At 48.0% G+C, this 12,388-nt stretch overlaps 1 long non-coding RNA gene across 1 annotated transcript; it reads right to left on the bottom strand.

The window, feature by feature from the left end:
• Positions 1-7,473: 7,473 nt before the first annotated feature.
• On the bottom strand, positions 7,474-8,121 carry LOC109705127. Its single transcript, XR_002214633.1, has 4 exons — positions 8,100-8,121; positions 7,774-7,840; positions 7,608-7,676; positions 7,474-7,492 (listed from the first exon to the last, which is right to left on the bottom strand). It is a non-coding gene; the product is annotated as an uncharacterized LOC109705127 (long non-coding RNA).
• Positions 8,122-12,388: the final 4,267 nt, after the last annotated feature.

Here is a 12,388-nt window from a genome sequence, read left to right as displayed (position 1 = left end):
AGCGAACGTGACCCAGACATGGCGGAAGTGTTGACTTTTGGTCGAAGTTGGGTAGTTATGTATCTCTAGGCCAGTGAATAGAGGACGGTCAAGTGACCTACTATCTCTCGGGCTCATACGTGGTTTGTCGGCGGCCGAACGATGCGACGCTAAGAGTCCAGAACCGAACACTTGTGAGTCCGCTCGATATTTATTGTCGAGCCTCATACTTTCTCTCTCACGTCCCTATAACCTTAGGGTTTACCAACCTAGGGTCTCCTAGGTCATCCTAGACTCTCTCTTTACTTGCTCTGGTGCTCTGATACCACTTTATCTGTCACGCCCCGAGACCGCTACCAATTTGGTCCGGCCCCGGGCGCGTCGAACAGACGCCGAACGGACAGGACCTCCCCTGTCCGTCCAAGGCTAACCAACGGATCATGTATAAGAATTTACCCAGAAATCAATTCATAAATACACGATCAAGGTGCACCACCAGTGCGACCAAGACGAGAGCAAGATACAAGTACATAAAGAGAGAAGATGCTATCTATTACATTCATTGACTTAATACATTTAATTACATCCTTTACAACCTCCAAAATATAAGTACAAGCACTCTCATCCTCACCCTATACAACATCTACTCTCAAACATAAAAGGGTGACAGCTAATGCAAAAAGGAGGTAGCTAATGCGACTAGAGCGCCGGGCCCTTACCGCGATCCTCACGCTCACCGAGGACACCCGAACTCGAACCTGTGGTAAAAATGGGGGTGAGAACTAACTTCCTTAGTTCCCAGTGGGTTCGGCCGCCGACTCCGCCGATCTCCCCACTAGGTCCAAGCGGGCACAAGTAGATACACCGATATATAGGTAAATAAGGAAAGCTGTAAAGACAGGAAGGTAAAGCTACACTACTGTGCCCAATCATGGATACATGAATGCATGTTCAATGAAACGGTAAGCAACTAACCTGTCGTCATGTCAAAAGTAAAGCTATGTACCTGTTCATCAATGCCATTTACTTGTTTATTAATCTCGCGGCTTCCCTGAAGGAGCCTACTGCTCACTAGCCATCTCGAAGGTAGGGAGGGTCAACTCGCACTACGAACCGAGACCGTCTGCCGGGGCCTGAATAGGCAAACCCTTGGGACCCAAAATAGGCGATCCCACGTGACCAACATCCGGAGCGCACTACTTGTGTGGGGCTTCCATCACAAGATTTAGAAATAGACCGTGAGCATGATCCAATCCTCGTCTCGAGAATACCCTATCCTCTAGGGTTACAATCATCATATAGTCCATAGGTTTCACCTACACTACGACTCATATGTGTCGTTTGTTCTTTTGCTTATTATCAACTAAATGCCACTCGTTCTTTGTTTACTATCGACTAGATGCCACTCGTTCTTTGTTTACTATCGACTAGATGCCACTCGTTCTTTGTTTAACATTAGACCAATCATCGAGCCCATCACCTTCTTTGCACTATAGGATTCACAAATCTCGACCCAATCCTTATCGATCCACTATACCAAATATCTAATACATGCTACGATATCATCAAGGAAGGCATAAGGAAAGGCAATGCACAATCATCCTATAATGCAATAATACAAGATGCATGAATCGACATGTACTAAGACATAGAGGGGAGCCCGATTGCTTCGGGATGGACACCACCCACCTCTTGGCGATGCCGCGATGGTAGAAAACTCGACGTTGTGGTCTTCGCACGCCGCTTCAACTCCTCGGGGCGAAGCGAGCCCTCGAGTACCCGATTCGGCGATAACTCCGCACCCGCTCGTCGGATCGGCAAACCGTCTTCGCCGACGCGTTCCGGGACCTAGCAATTTGGTTTACGACCCATTAAAATAGATCAAAACCCTAGATTTGCCAAAATCCCAAATCCGTGCCCTAGAATGGCGACGAGAGGGAAATCCATGGTGCGAGCTTCGATTTCGAGCTCGAACCATCTATTTATCCCCAATAGGTCCCATTTGAACCAATTCTAAGCAACAAAACCCAACCCTAAGAAATCTACCATGAGTGGGTTTGGAGCTTACCTCTAAGCCAAGCTCCAAGCTTGCTCTAGCTTGAAGGAGAGAGGGAAGAAGATGGTCTTCTCCTTCTTCTTGATCTTCTCCTTCTTCTTCTTCTTCTTCTCTTTCTTTTCTTCTTCTTCTCCTCTTTCTTTTCTTTCTAGAGAGAGAGGAAAGAGTGAGAGAGAGAGAGAGAGAGCAACTGAGGGAGAGAGAGGGGTCCCCAAGCCCTCATATAGGCCATTTTGCAGATAGCCCCTTCAACTTTTCATTTCCTGAAACAGCCCTCCCTGGGCTATTTTCGCAGCGAGGGACCGGTCCCTGCTCGGGGAGACCGGTCCCCGAAAGCTGCACAACCAGGCAGAGTGGATTTCGCGTTCGGGAACCGGTCCTTGCCTGAGAGACCGGTCCCCGGAAGACCGGTCCTTGTCCGAGAGACCGGTTCCCGAAGGCTGAGTTTTCGGGACTTAGCCAAATTTCGGCTATTTTCGCTGGGCCAATGTTCGGGAACCGGTCCCTCACCACCAGGGACCGGTCTCATCAGAGACCTCCGCAGCCCAGCCTGATGGAACCGGTCCCTCCCTGCCAGGGACCGGTCCCCGAGAGAAATTCTGCTCCAGTGCAGATTTTTTGCACTGGTGTTTCTCGCGGACCCTTCCTTAATGCACTTTATGCATTATAAACACCTTCGGACTTTCCGAAGCCTACGCACTCGACGAATAGTCGATTCTACTCGAAGTCTAATCCTCGAGTTTCGAGAATTCACTTCCTTACATCCTTCCCACCTTAAAAGAGTTTCGTCCTCGAAACGAACCCAACACTACAAGACTTAATTAGAATTTCAAATTCTAAACTCATACCTCGATTTAACCTTCGAACAGGCGAGGATGATTCGCCTTCATCTCCTCCTCAAGCTCCCAGGTGGCTTCGCGATCATCATGATTGCTCCACCGGACTCGGACATAAGGAATTTCTCGATTTCTTAACTTGCGCACTTCACGAGCGGTAATTGCCACCGGGAATTCTTCGTAGCTCAAGTCCTCCTGAAGTTCCGGCGGTTCATATAACATCGCGTGCTCGGGGTCAGGAACGTATTTGCGCAAATTGGAGACGTGGAATACATTGTGCACATCCGCTAGCTTCGGCGGCAACGCGAGCCGATAAGCCACCGTCCCAATTCGCTCCAAGATCTCATAGGGGCCAATGTATCGGGGACTCAACTTTCCCCGAACTCCAAATCGCTTTACACCCCTCATAGGCGAAACCTTCAAGAAGACGCGGTCGCCCACCGCAAACTCTAAATCTCGTCGGCGCCTATCCGCGTAGCTCTGTTGTCGAGATTGCGCCGTGAGTAACCGTTTGCGAGCAAGGCGGACCTTTTCTTCCGCCTCCCGCAGAACATCGGGGCCAAATTTCGTGCGCTCGCCCACGTCACTCCAATAAATGGGAGAGCGGCACTTCCGCCCATAAAGAGCTTCGAACGGTGCCATCTCCATACTAGCATGATAACTGTTGTTGTAGGCGAACTCGGCCATTGGCAAATACTTACACCAACCTCCTTTGTAATCGATGACACACGCTCGCAACATATCCTCCAGAGTCTGAATGGTTCTTTCAGTTTGTCTGTCGGTCTGGGGATGGAATGCAGTGCTAAAATCAAGCCGTGTGCCAAGGGCCTCCTGTATGCTTTTCCAGAAATGTGAAGTGAACTTGGGGTCTCTATCCGACACGATCGATTTCGGCACCCCGTGCAACCTCACTACCTCGTCAAGCTATACCTGCGCCAACTTATCTCCTGCCCAGGTGGTGTGGATCGGTAAAAAGTGTGCTGACTTGGTCAAGCGATCCACGATCACCCAGATTGCGTCGTGTCCCCCTGTCGAGCGAGGCAACCCAACGACGAAATCCATAGATATGTCCTCCCATTTCCAGACGGGGATAGGTAGGCTTTGAAGCTTCCCCGCTGGAAACCGGCGCTTCGCCTTTACTTGCTGACAAGTTAAACACTTTGCCATGAAGCGCCCAATATCAGCCTTCATCCCCGGCCACCAATAAAGTGCTCTCAACTCATAATACATTTTGGTGCCGCCCGGGTGATCCGCGTATGGAGACCGGTGAGCTTCTTGCAGAATCAACTCGCGAAGCCCTTCATCCTCAGGTACGCACCACCGGTTTCGAAACCGGAGCACGCCACCGGCGTCCACACTGAAATCGCCATCTCGTCCTTCCTCGATGTCGCGCCGCACCTTTTGGAGACTCGGATCTGCAGGTTGCAATTTCTTGATCCTCTCCAATAAGGTTGGTTGAATAATGAGCGCCATCAACTGAGCCGGGACCTCGAGAGCGACCACTTCGAGGTCCAGTCGCTCCATCTCCAGCCCTAAGGGCGTTTGTCGGGTAACATCAAAAGCGAGGTTCTTCGCCGACTCTCTACTAAGTGCGTCCGCGACCACATTTGCTTTGCCGAGGTGGTAGAGAATATCGACATCATAATCCTTTAATAGCTCTAGCCACCGCCTTTGTCGCATGTTTAGCTCCTTCTGGGTAAATAGATACTTCAGACTTTTGTGGTCGGTGTAGATCTCGCAATGAGCACCGTATAAGTAGTGCCTCCACAACTTCAGCACAAAGATCACCGCCGCCAACTCCAAGTCATGGATGGGGTAATTCTTCTCGTGGTCTTTTAGCTGACGGGATGCATAAGCTATCACCCTCCCGCCTTGCATCAGAACACACCCCAAGCCCAGATAGGATGCATCGCTATAAACCACAAAGTCCTCGCCCTGCACCGGTAAGGCGAGTATTGGAGCCGACGTCAATCTTTTCTTCAACTCGTTAAAGCTTTGGTCACATTCATCGCTCCAAATAAACTTGACACCCTTCTGTGTCAGATCGGTAAGTGGAGTTACAATCTTCGAAAAGCCCTCCACAAACCGTCGATAATAGCCCGCTAAGCCTATAAAGCTTCGGACCTCCGTGACGTTTGTCGGGCGTGGCCAATTCTCGACCGCTTCGACTTTCCTCGGGTCAACCGAAACACCGCCCTCGGAAATCACATGCCCCAAGAAGGCAACCTCTCGAAGCCAGAAATCACATTTCTTCAGCTTTGCGAATAGCTTCTCCTCCCGAAGGATTTGAAGCACCGTCCGCAAATGTTCCGCGTGCTCCTCGTCATTCCGCGAATAGACCAGGATGTCGTTGTCACGCCCGGGTACCAGCGGAAGCATATCCGGTTGCGTGCACAGATCCGCCGTGTACACCACATCTCAAGTATACACAAGGCGTCTACAAATCATATAGTAAAAGCATATAATTCTAACCAGGTAATCAGAGCAAGACTTGTAAGTTTAAACTTATACAATCCAAACCTTACCACAGGAAATAAAAGAAAACTACAGTACAATTTACAAAAATTTAATATACATCTCTGTACTAAACTACATAAACTGGTGGAGGTCATCTAGTACACGTCCAAAAAGGCTCTAGCTAGCCGCAGACCCCTTGCCAAGAACCCTAGCCTTTCCCGCGGTGGAAGGCTCTGTAAAAACAACAACAAAGAGGGCGTGAGAACTATTAAACAATAGTTCCCAGTGGGTAAGCCGCCGAGAGTGGCGAAGTACACCACTAGGTCCACTGTGGCATGAGTAGATAACAATAAATAACCAAGTAAATGCAGATAATGCAATAAGCAATTACATGCAACAGATATTAAAATAAACTACTCATGCTATTTGCCTAACAATAAACTATACATCATTAGATTGCAGATATCAATTATCATGATAGATTCCATCAACCATATTACTTGACAATTTAACCAAACATAGACCAGATTGTATGCAAGATAATTCACTTTACCGAATTACAGACGATATCATGTAACTACCTTTTTCATTAGCAAGAAATAAACATAATGTCATTCATTATGTTGCTAACCAGTCAGGTTGTCAACTTCTAGGTTATTCATCACTAAGCTCACTTTAGATGTCAACTTTCTAGTATATTCATCAATAAGTTCACTTAACCAAAGACATAAAGTAGCTTTACTACTATGTCCAGCTAAGGTTAAAGTACATGACATAACCCAATTTCCAACAGACTTACACAAGATAAGTTCGAGCCGCGCCGTGCCTAATGGCCCCGTGGTAGTCAACATCCCCACTCGGGGAATGAGCCTCCCCCACGGCATTCCATTTCGGCGCTCACTTCGTACATTTGCGAGCATCTGTCGCTAAGCTGTTCGGGAGTGCTGGCTTGGGGGGGAGCGACCCCGTAAGCGTGTGCGAACGCGCACAATGGCAGGTAAATCGTAGTCCATAGTACCAATCTCACAACAGCATCATGTCCCTGACATGGTATCTCAACTCAAGCCACTCCGGAACGCGGGACTTGGGGGGCGCGACCCCCGCAAGTATGTACGAAAGAGCATAATGGCATGCTAGCTATAGTCCAGGGTACAAATATCTCAACGACATCATGTCTCTGACATGGAATCTCAACTCGACCCAAGGTCGGCACTGTAGTACCCAATCATAAGTCACTATCAACAACTTGTTGACATGATTCTACCAATAACTAGTATAACTGGACAAGTTAAGGCTTCACATCACGCTAGTGATTCTATCAGGCTATACCTGGTCAGTCATTCACAATCTCTCACTACTCCTTACACATATGGAAAGTGGTTTACTAATGTTCTGTTCATAGACTCATGGCACATAACCTGAAGTTCAATACAAACTTCTATTACTTGAAGCAAACAAATATGAAACAATCACCTCTACTTGCCTATACAAGGATGTCATCATATTTAAATCTAGTTATCTACTAGATTATATTCAGTTGTATATCATTCAATTATGCCATCATATAAACTTCTAGTTACTTACTAGAATATATACCACAATATGAATCTATCATGTGAATGAAGGAATATAACGATAAAATACTTTTCACGTGATCTCCATACCATTCCTTCTACAATTAGGAATGCATATGCAACATAAGCCTTTACCTGATCTTTCAGAGTTTAGCCATTATACTTGTTATATAACATTGCATAGCTCAATCCTAAGTACATCAGTTTCTTTGTTGTTCAACAGAACTAATTGGTCCATTCACGAATTTACCATTCTATCCTCGTGGATAGCATCAAGCCAAATTGCATATGCAAGCTACTAGTATCATGAATCCATAGTACTTAACAGGTAACCATGTAGAATGGACAGGTCATGAATCTTTCATTACCATTTAGAGATGCTATCATTTCCGATATGATCTACATATCAGTGCATGTCTTAATGCCTTAAACTATACATATATTCACATGAATATGAAATAACTTCAACTCAGATGTCAAAGGAGACATAGAGGGAATTCACCCATTTCGGGAAGGTCCGACCCACCTATCACCAAGCTCAATCCAGCCAAAAGGAGTCCCGAACCCTGCCCAACGGAGCCTCGACGCTGCTGAAAACGAAACACGAAAAGCGCATCAAAACTACGGCCGAAATGTCCAAATTCTGTACAATTTGCACTTAGTACAAAGTAATAACTTGAATTCCTGTTTTGGGTTCAGTTATACCTCAAATTAAGTTTCCAAAAGGCCCTCCAATGCCAGTCGAAGACAGTCCAAGAGTCAATTACCCTCTCGCTGCGAACAATACCGAAACGACGTCAATATAGTCGCTTATAAGCTATAATGGTCGAATTCCTGCAATTTCAGCCTTCTAACTGAAATTCTTGCTTACCTCAGGGTAGAACACCTTCTAAACTAGCCTCCCAGGTCACCAAAAGAGCTTAATGTGATTCGCAAACCTGCTAGGAAGAGAAAAGCTCAAACTGCATCAATTCGCTCGATTAATCCGCGTATAGGCCGAAATAACTTCATAAATAGCGGAACATCTCTAATAAGCTTCAAAGTAGCTTATCCCAGGTCTAAGGAGGTTCAATCACAGCTAATTAACTCATATTTAATAGCTGAATTCTCAGTTTAAGTCAGTTGGAAGCAAAAACTCAAAATCAATAATCAAATCGACGAATAGAACGCCGATAACGGAAAAATCGAGTCGTTTACCTTCTCAAGCTTCCAACCAGCAACTCACTGGTTAGTGCTGCGAAAAACCTTCCAAAATACCCTCTCACACGTCCACAAAGGCTCAGCGACACTCGCAAGCAGCAAAGAACAAGCGAGGCGACGAAATCGAGCTAAATCGTTGATTTCTATGTAGAGAGAGAAAACTTCTAGAGAGAGAGAGTAAGAGAGGTGCAAGGCTGCTTCTCAGAGCTCTAGCATCATCCACAAGGGTCCAGGGGTCGTGCTGGGGTAATATGGATAGAGACAAGATGTGAAATTACTTAAATAACCTTGCTGCCACGTTTCTGCTAGTCTGTACCGGTACAAGGTGATGGCTGTACCGGTACAGCAAGCAGAAAAACACTGATTTCGCCAGATCAATGCACTTTCTTACTTTTAACCCTCCAAGCACTCTCTAACTTGTCCAAAAACTTGTCCAAACCCTTTAGAATGTGTAGGGCAGTTTCATTTACCATTTCCCATGTTCGAACTTCGTAATTGACCAAATTCGAAGTATTGCAATTGATAATGCATTTGCGATGCACTTTTCCATTTCTAGTTACTTACTTACTCTAGTAACTTATCAAAAACCTTTCAATAGTCTTGCAAAAGTCGTAGACCAGTTCCAAAAGCCGATCCAACCCTCGAACTTATCAAGAGGCTCAAGATTCAGTATATTACAGTCGTCTATGAAGACCACGACAAATCGGTCCAAGCACGCCTTGAACACACGGTTCATCAGGTCCATGAATGCAGCCGGGGCATTAGTGAGCCCGAAAGGCATAACCGTGTACTCATAGTGTCCATAACGCGTGCGAAACGCGGTCTTCTGAATATCCTCCGGCTTGATCTTTAACTGATGGTAGCCGGATTGTAGGTCTATCTTCGAGTACACTCGTGACCCCTGCAATTGGTCAAATAAGTCGTCGATTTGGGGCAACGGGTACTTATTCTTTATGGTGACCCTATTCAACTCTCGATAATCCACGCAGAGTCGAAACGAGCCATCCTTCTTGCGCACAAACAATACCGGCGCTCCCCACGGTGATACGCTCGTCCTGATAAACCCCTTGTCGAGAAGATCTTGTAACTGATCCCTCAGTTCTCTTAACTCTGCCTGCGCCATGCGGTATGGGGCCTTTGAGATCGGCGCCGTCCCGGGAATCAAGTCTATAACAAACTCGATCTCCCGATCCGGCGGCATCCCTGCCAGCTCCGCGGGAAACACATCCGGAAATTCCCGCACTACCGATAAATCTTCTAGTTTCGGCACCACCCGGTCCACCTCCACGACGGTCGCCAAAAATGCCGCGCAACCGCCGCTGACCAACTTCCTAGCTCTCGTCGCCGATACTGTCGCAACGAAGCAAGAACTCCGACAAGCTCGATAAACGAACTTCTTCTGTCCTGGCTCCCGAAAGGTGATCAATTTATTCTTACAATCGATCGTAGCGTAATACTTCGAGAGCCAGTCCATGCCTAAAATAACGTCGTACGCCTCCAGTTTAACGAGTTCCAACATCCGGATGGGCATTATCCAATCACCCACTTGCACCGGACACAACGAGCACTCCCTATAGGTATTAAATGACGACTCGGGACCCTCAACTCGCCACTTGCCACTTGCTTCTATGGGTATGTCATGCATGCGTGCAAATGCCCTACTAATAAATGAATGCGTGGCACCCGTATCGAACATAGCTCTGGAGCGAACTCCATCGATTAGAACCATACCTGCCACAACATCAGGTTCTTCGGCTTGGGCAGGCTCCTCGGCATGGGCCTGAGCGGCGAATACCCGTCCGCTCGGCGCTGATCGAGTCACCTCGGGCTGGCGCGGCGCCAGTGCGCGTCCCGCCGATACAGGGACATACGGGGCCCCTCCTTGATAAAGCGAGGGCGCTAGAGTCGATGCGACTGACGGAGTAGACGAGGCCCTTGCCGGACAATCGTGGCTAATGTGTCCTTCTTGTCCACAATTAAAGCACCGCCCTTGTCGTTGTCTACACTACAGTGCCCGATGGCCTCGATCTCCACAGATAGGCCACCGTTGCGGCCCACGGCCCCACAACTGCGACCGCGGATGCTTCGGGGGCCTCCTCGAACTCGATTGTCCACCCGAACCGCCGCCCGATCGCTTCTTCCCCTTGTCTTGGGATCCGGCCAACAACTCGCGTTCCTCCCGCACGTGGGCGTCTCCATGCTCTGCCCACAGCGCCTTGTTGAAAACCTCGGCGAAAGTCGTGAGCTGGAACAATTGAACCGCCCTATATATCCATGGCCGAAGTCCTCGCAAGAACCACTCGGCTCGATCCGCGTCGTCCTTAACCACGTCCGGGACGCAGTCTATGATATGGGAGAACTCCTGCTCGTAGTCCGCCACCGAACGATCCCCCTATCTCAATTTTCGAAACCTCTCCTTCAGTTTTCGCTTCTCGGTGTCAGGGAAATAGTTTCCGAACATCTCCTTCTTAAACTCCTCCCAAAGCATTGGTCGAAGGTCGGAGGGTCGATCCCGCTTCAACCGCTTCTACCACACCTTCGCCGCCTTTTCGAGGCAATGGGTGGCGAGGGGCACCTTATCCTTCTCCGGGGTATATAGGTCCTCGAAAAGGGTCTCCATAGAGTCAATCCAAGACTCCACCACCGACGGCTCCACTTTCCCCCCTTCAAAAGTTGGTGGCTTAAACTTCATAAACTTCATCAAGGCCGTCAACGCACGCTCCCGCTCTACTTCGTCGGCCGCAGTATCAAGCGTCGCCGAACCCGAAGCTGTCGGAGGCGCACTTGTCGGCGGGGGAACCGCCGCCATCGGAACCCCCTCTATGCCCTCACCCTCGGCCGCTACCGGCGTGCGTGCCGAAGGTGCGGGCGGATCGCGATCTCCTGCCGCCGCTGCCGCTTGCCGCTCCACAACTTCCTGGAGCTGCTCGAACCGAGCCTCCTGGCGCTGCATCGCGCCCAACATTGCAGCGACCTGCTCCCGCAGCTCCTGCACTTCCTCCGATCTTGGCTGCTCGGGCTCCGCAGAAGGCAGTACCGGAGAAGACCTACGCACGTAACGCCTTGGGGATATTTGCTCCTGAAAAGCAACAACTCGGTTAGTTATCTCAATCCGATAACTTCCTCAATGTTCACGAAATTAAACGACTCAACAATAAAATCGGGCGGAAGCTCACAAGTGTTCCGGTTCTGGACTCTTAGCGTCGCGTCGTCGGCCGCCGACACAACCACTACGAGCTGAGAACCTAGTATCACTTGGATCCGTCTCTATTCACAGCTAGAGACATAACATCAACTTCGACCCAATCCATCAACTTCCGCCATCGCCATGGGTTCACGTTCACTCGCGTCCCTATAACCTTAGGGTTTACCAACCTAGGTCTCCTAGGTCATCCTAGACACTCTCTTTACTTTTCCTGGTGCTCTGATACCACTTTATCTGTCACGCCCCGCGACCGCTACCAATTTGGCTCGGCCCGGGTACGTCGAACAGACGCCAGACGGACAACACTGTTAAGGATTTTATAAGTTGGCGAATTTCGTGATGGTTTGGATGGAGTCTCGAAGAATTAGAAGATGAAGATTGACGAAAAGAATTGAAGTTCTTATGATCAAAGACCCTTGAGAACTCAGGTATGATTATAAATAATTTGTGGTGAAGTTTTCATTGTTAAAAGATGTTTAGAAGACTTGGTTTCATTCTTGTTTATTCAAAATTAAGTTTTCTGGAAAAACTCAGGGGTCGGGGACCGGTCCTTGATCAGAGGGACCGGACCCATCAAGCTTCTCTGCGTAGAAGGTTTGGGAGACCGGTCTCTGATCATGAGGACCGGTCCCCGTACGTGGTTTTTCTTGTTGCGCAGGGAAGGACCGGTCCCTGAATTGAGAACCGGTCCCCGTACGCATATTTTGACATCTACGCAGCGTAAGACCGGACTTCACCTTGGAGGACCGGTCTCCCAAGGACCGGTCTCCTCAAGAGGACCGGACCCTGAGACCGTCGTCTGTTTTTAAAATTGAGTTTTTAGAATCCTAGTCTATCTAGAAGTCTTCTAAACTTATAAATATGATATGAGGATCTTCATATGATGTGTGTTGAGCGAGATAATCTTTTAGAAACCCTAACGGCTTGATTTGAGTTTTGATCCATGTTTCTCAATATCAAACTTTAGATCACCGTTTTGATTCTTCAGTTTTTGATTCAAACTTTCTTTAAGAATCAAATTGGTGATGTTTTGATTTGGATTTCTCCTCATATCATATGTGCTTTCAAAGAGTTTAAATCA

The sequence above is a fragment of the Ananas comosus genome, unplaced genomic scaffold (assembly GCF_001540865.1).
Source record: "Ananas comosus cultivar F153 unplaced genomic scaffold, ASM154086v1, whole genome shotgun sequence".
NCBI lineage: Eukaryota > Viridiplantae > Streptophyta > Magnoliopsida > Poales > Bromeliaceae > Ananas > Ananas comosus.
This window is presented reverse-complemented; position numbering and strand designations above follow the sequence as displayed.